The sequence below is a fragment of the Pteropus vampyrus genome, unplaced genomic scaffold, assembly GCF_000151845.1.
Source record: "Pteropus vampyrus isolate Shadow unplaced genomic scaffold, Pvam_2.0 Scaffold2, whole genome shotgun sequence".
Classification (NCBI taxonomy): Eukaryota; Metazoa; Chordata; class Mammalia; order Chiroptera; family Pteropodidae; genus Pteropus; species Pteropus vampyrus.
Genome location: NW_011888783.1, coordinates 9,271,056 through 9,278,077, shown reverse-complemented (window position 1 = coordinate 9,278,077; position 7,022 = coordinate 9,271,056).

Here is a 7,022-nt window from a genome sequence, read left to right as displayed (position 1 = left end):
TCATTTATCCAAAATTTAAAATTAACTAGATATCTATATTTTATCAGATAACCCTACTCTAGAATATATCCCCATACTATCCATATCAGAGAGGTTCAATTATGCCAATTATTGATCCAGATATGTTGCTGAACAACTATATCTGTGAGATCACTAGACTCTACTCCCTCTATAGGAATCATAAAGTGAAATTACACATCTATACCCAGATCTTCAGGTTGCTACCTCAGCATGACAGGGAAGTCCCTGAGAGTCTGGTCTGAGTACTCAACCCTATTTCACTCCCAGGAACAAAATAAGCCATTAAGTAAAATTTTCAGATTTTAGAGTCATTGTCACTGGTAATTAGATTTGAAAACTGCAGCAAAGTTCTGTTAGGTTTTAAAAATAAAACTGGCACTTTTATACAATTTGATTTTTTTTTTTTTTAAAAAAAAGCACTATTTCAAAATGTTCACTCTTTCTTCCATCATCATTGACACAGGCCTCTTTCTGTACCAGTCTGTTTTGGTATATCCATTTTCTGAAAGGTTTTTTTCAAAATGTACTTGTTAAATTTTCAACAACAGAGGACCAACAGAGGGGCCCCAAAACTACTGTAAGTGGTTTATAAATCCAAAACCTTGTTTGTATAATGAATACACAAAAGCACTATTACTATTTTGTGAGGATTCACAATTTCATATTCATATTTGTATAGCTACAAGAAAAAGATTGAGTTGTTTACTGAATTTCTGTCATGGAGAGAGCCTTTTCATTTTTAAATATATCTTGTCAGCAGGTTTGTTTACAAAAATTAAGTCTTCGAAGGTTGGATTTAGATGACATAGGAAAAGAATTTTAAAAGAGCTGAGGTGCTTTGCATAAAATGAAGAAACAAGTAGGGGTTAGGCACAATTGAGTCACTGAGTGATAGAGAAGAGGTCAGGGAGAAAGAAGTTAGCCCAGCAATGCAATGGGATACAAGTACCCATAAGAAAACATGAACAATTAAAAAAATTAAAAAAATTAAACAATGTTAGGTGGATTGTTTACAAATTGGCTTAATAATTCTCCTTCTTGTATCCTTACCTTTGATATCCCCTCCTACACTGATTATGGACTTGACCATGTGTTTTGCTTTAGTCAATGGCAAACCAGACATAAGCAGATATTTGAAAAGTGCCTGTGTATTAAAAGTTTGTCTCTTGATATTCTTCAGAACTCTGTTGCTACTGTTAAAAGGTAAGACTAGTCTACTTGAATGATAAAAAATACATGGCCCAGTCATCCTCATCTCCTCAGCCAAAAACTATAACCATCTGCCCAATATGAGTGAGATAGTCCCAGGACAGCGAGACCTGGGTGGCTGTAGAACTACATGATCAACCCACAGACTCAGGACCAATAATAAAATGATTGTCAGCTTAAAGTTTTAAGAGGGTTTGTTATGGAGAAAAATCTAACAGATACAAATAACCATTATCTGACTTTAGATGGTATACTATCCTGTGATGCAACATATTTTTTGCCCCAAATATCCAATAAAAATTTTCTAGACAATCAAACCATGTTGATGTCAATTCGGAAGCAGAATAACATTCCACAATGGTTGCAATTTATAAACAGAGTAATGGTACGACATAGTACAGGGAAGGAATTAACATAGGCAGAAAATAAATGGTACGATAGACAAAGAGTATAAAACAACATCAGGAACTCAAGCCAATAGTAACTGGCTTTCATGAAACTGAAGATATAAAAAGGGACACTGGGTTAGAAGCTAGAGCCAATTATATCAAATCTAAAAAAACCAGTAGATCTATTGAGCATCTAAGAAGCTGACACTTATGTTGTACTAAAAATAAATGGCATGGTTGGGGAGACTGAAACACACTCTGTTAACTGGTACATTTGTTACAGTTGATGAACCTACATTGACCCATCAGAATTACTTTAAATCCATAGCTTACAATTCAGTCTTGATGTTGTATATTTTAAGAGTCTGGACAAAAGTACAATGACATAGATCCATCATTATGATCTCATACAGAGTATTGTCACTGTCTAAAAATCCTCTGTGCTTTGCTTATTGATCTTTCTTTGCCCCAGTGGTTTATACCAGGATCACCTCTAGACCCATGATCCTAGTCAATACCACTGATCCTTTTACTGTTGCCATAGTTTTGCCTCTTTCACAATGTCACACAGTTGGAATCATACAGTATGTGGACTTTTCAGATTGGCTCCTTTCACTTACTAATATGCATTTAAAGTCTCCCCATGTTTTTTTGTTGCTTGACAGCCATGATCGTAAACTATAGGAAGAAACTTTTATGAATTATCAAACATGGAGTACAATATGTCCTATATAGTTTTAATATTGAGGGGATTTTTAAATAGATAATTTCTATGTGACATGTACAGAAAATCTTCAATAACTAGAATATTCTTTTTCCTGAAAATCTCTTGTAATTGAATTCAGATTTATGCAATTTTCAATATTTCCTAAAACTATGTAGCTATGCTACATGATTTAAGATGTGTGAAATTCTTACATATATTTTTTTCCCATTTCTATGGAGTAAGGTCCAGTGAAAGCCTCCCAAAGTAAAGCCAGTAGATGGAAGTTCCACTCCCACTTCAATGAGCACCTTCAAATCATTTAACCTCCCTAAGTACCAATTTTGTTTCTTCTAATATGACAGGATTAGTTCTCCTCTTGCTTCAGGAGCAGTAAGGGATGGAAACAAAATATAAGAGCTAGTTATATCTTATTGAGAAGATAAAATATATAGTTTAATTGGGAAGAAAAAACTACAACACTTGGAAAAACTCAAAAGCGATAGAAAACCATATATCATCAATGCTAAATAAGCAACTTCCTTATTAACAGATTAAATATATTTATTCCCATGTATATGTTTTATTAATAACATCATTAGTAAAATAAGCCATGAACAATATTGAACAAATCATTTTATAAATTCTAGTTTCTCAGCTATCAAATGAAAAGTATAATAGCACTTATTTCGTAGGGCTGTTATAAAAATTAAATTAATTAAGTTAATTTATGTGTTAAGTTAACAATTTGGCACAGTGGATAAAAGAAGGTTTCAATCATTTAATCCTAGAAAAACTTGTGGGGTATCTACTATCATCTCTATTTTACCAATGAGGAAGCTGGGGCTCAAAGGACTAACTTACCTTCCCTAGGAGGTGAGGGGCAGAAGCCAAAATATTAGGTAAACACATTCAAGTTGCACAGCACAAAGATGGATATGTTCCCTCTAAGGATAAAGATACATACAGGAAACCAAATTAACAGTAATAGGGTGGGGATTCATGACAAATGACATGTCTCTCTGGATACCTCAGCAACTCCAATAGCAAACCATTCTCTTGACTCAGCTTCTCTGTTTTATGCTTCTTCTCCTGAGACTGCATCTTCTTTACACACTGCCAGAGGCAATTCTTTGTTTTATTCAGACTCCTTAATAAAGAACATCATGCTCCTGAGAGCATCTTTACTAGACAGAATTCTCCCAGCTAGTTTAAGTAGTGGTTCTCAGTCTTGACTATAAATTAGAATACTTGGAGAACTTTAAAACATACCAATTCTGGACCTGCCCCAGACAAATTAAATCAGAATCTCTTGGATCAAGGGATATAGACTTAAACATTAAAAATGTAAGTGCCTCTAAGTAATCCCAATGTGTGGCCATGGTTGAAAGCCACCAGATCCCAATGGATGCTGATACCTGGTCCAGTGAGAAATGCCTTATGTCAGACTTCCTCTGAAGGAAGTACAGTTAGAATTTCAGAGTTTTCTGGTGTGCAATAAAAGATTAACCTTGCCCAAAGAAAGGTTTGTCTGTTACCTACAGATCCTGGGAGGTAGCCTCTATGACCTTGGAACATCTTGCATGATAAGAGTGTTTTCGTTTACTTGGGAACCTTGGGCCATCTCAGATAGTCTGTGCTAATAGTGTGATTTATGGTTGGGGGGCCTTGAACCACATGGTGTCAGCTTGACTTCTGGAGGGGCTGGATAGAGATTAAGGTCAGCCATGTAGGTGTCAAACATGTCTACGTGACCAAGCCCCAATTAAAACTCTGGCACCAAGGCTCAAGTAAGCTTCCCTGGGTGGCAGTGCTCCATAGGATTGCCACGCATTATTGCTGGAAAAGTTAGTGCCTGTCCTCAAGATTCTACTGGGAAAGGATAACTGGGAGCTTATGCCTGGAACCATCCTAACCCTACCTTATGCACATCTTCCCTATTTCATTTTGATCTATATCTTTTGCTGTAATAATCTGTAACTGTGAGTATAATGGCTGAGTTCTAAGAGTCCCACTAGCAAATTATTGAACCTGAGAGTCATCTTGGGGACCCTCGAATTTGCAGTTGGCATGAAAAATAGGGGCAATTTGAGGGATTTCCTATACTTTGCATGGGACCTATTTCAGTTCACCCAGCTCAGATGTTCTCCCCTGTGAAAGACATAATCCCCATCATGAGTAATTCTTCATTTGGGGTGCAGCAGCCTCCTCTCTCATATTCCTGGCATTTGCATCAGCTTCTTCCTTTTCTGGGAACGTCTTTCCTCATATTCATCTTTAATTACTACTCATTTGTCTAAATTGTCTCGGGGGCCACTTGCTTTCAGAAACCTCCACATCCCATCGGATTACATGTTTGCCCTTCATGTTCTCATAAGATCTTGTACTTATATCTGACATTTATCTCATTATAACACTCATACCTGAAACATTGCTTTGTTTTTGTTCAAGCTCATATATCCTTGATAGAACTTTGACCGAGCTCCAATTTTCGCAGCAGAAAAACTTTAATATTTTATATTCATCTTGCTTGCTTTGCTTTCTTATTTCTCTCGTATACTCTCTCTAAGATCATAGATAATGTGTTGTTATGGCTTTTTTTATTTGTGAGAAATTACTAGAAAACCAAGAATGAGTACAACCGAGAGAAGGAATTAGAATAGGAAAAATTAAAAGGAAAGTACTACAGAATAACTTATTGGTTCCAAGTGAGGGTAGAAGCAGTGAAAGACCGACAAGAAAAGCAAGCAATACAATGACAGACAAAGAGCAATGGAGCCAAAGAATTTATAGAATCATCATAAAAGCGATGGTTCTGTTTGTAAAAAACTAAACAGATGTAAATGTGAATTTAATAAAGATAGATTGAATTGAAAGTTTTCTCTGAATATTGGTAATAGGCTGACTGCTTTAAAAGATGGTATGCATTATATTTCTCTTTCATGTGTTTTTGATATACATGGTTATTTCCAGGAACATGAGTCAATAGCAACAGGATTCAACTAAAAAATAATCTATTTACAGAGTGAGTTTCAGGAGGCAGGGATTTTTACCTCTACGTCCTTAACACAAAGCACAGGTCTGAATTGTGTTTGTTAAATAAATAAATGAATGACCTACAAAAAAAGAACATAAACCTCAGAGGAAGATAATCCCTGTTCTGACACCAGATTAGAATTATAGGCAACATCAAAATGGCCAAAACAAGGGGACATTATCTAGAGCAGTGACTCCCAAATTCCAGGCCTTGGTCCAGTGTCAGTCAGTGATTAAACATCATCGATTTCAATGTCTCTGCAAAAAAAATAAAAAATAAATACTATAACAAATTTATCTTAAAGCTAAATTAATTCCACATTCTTTATTTCTGCAATTATGTTTTCTTTATCTCTGATAAAAGTGTCCATTTTTTCAACATAAGAATGGGTAGTAATCAGTTCATTTTGTTACCATGCTTGCTGGCCAAATAGAAAAATCAAAACATATGATTCCCCAAAATTGAGGAGAAATATTACTAATGTAGGATTCTGAGCATGTCCAGAAAATGTTATAGATGCCTCAGAAAATGAGACAGAGCAAGTGCTGAGAAGACACTGTGTGACCCACACAAGTAGAGGAATGTTCAGCCAGTCGTGCCCCCAGTGGCCAGAAGACCAGAGTCACATGAGCAAACCACAGTTACAGAGGGAAATGCTGCAGACTTTGTTAGAGCTGCACACAGAGTGGATACTTGCATGAAAAAGAAATTCATTTTCAAAGTGGTTTTTAACATTGAGAAATAACTCTTTGTGAAACGTTCAGATTCTAAGATTTTACACCACTGTAAAAAAACCTGTTATAAAAAATATTTTTGTTCTTTTTATCAAAATTTCCTTATAATACATTAGAGGTATCATAAATGCAAGTTTAGGAGAATTTCATACCACTGTGCTTTCACAGAAAAAGATATACTGGAGTTTTTAATGGTAATTAAGCCAAGCGCAGGATCCCATAAAATAAATGAGGTTTATAATAAAAAAAAAAGTATTAATTCATTTAACAAACAGTAATTTAATGAAAATATAATTATCAATACATTTCTATGTTAATATTAACTTTAATTATTTGATTTTAATGATTTCTGAAATAATTCTTTAATCTTTGTTTATTGCTTTAAACATCTGATTAAAATCCAATTTTTCATGTAATATTTCAGTTTTGATCATAGCACCTATAAATTTATCACGATTATGTGGGAAATTATTCTGTCAAAAATATTATAAAATGGCACCATCCTCTAGTGACAAAGTTGTCTCCTATTGTTATCCCTCATCCAAATTGGGTCATGATGAGCCAGGAAAAATAGTAAGGCCAAGGATTTGAAAATAATTAAATAAATTTTGCAAAGCTCTTAAAACAGGAAATAGAAGCTAGAATGCCCTGAAATTTAGGCCCTTTCAGTTACAAGATTTTTTTAATGCCATTAAAAGATCAAAAATGGTAATAAACACATACTGTTGACATTCTTTAAGAATTTAATTCGACAGAGTTACATATACAAAACTACAATTTTTTTTTTACTTTCCTAGAACTCATTTTCTATTTTGAGCAGCCACTTCACTGGGATAACAAATATGAATCTTAGTTAATTTGAGTTCCCAATATGTATTTTTCTGGGACTCTAACTCCTGGTGTTTATATACTGCCAGAGGATTGAGTAG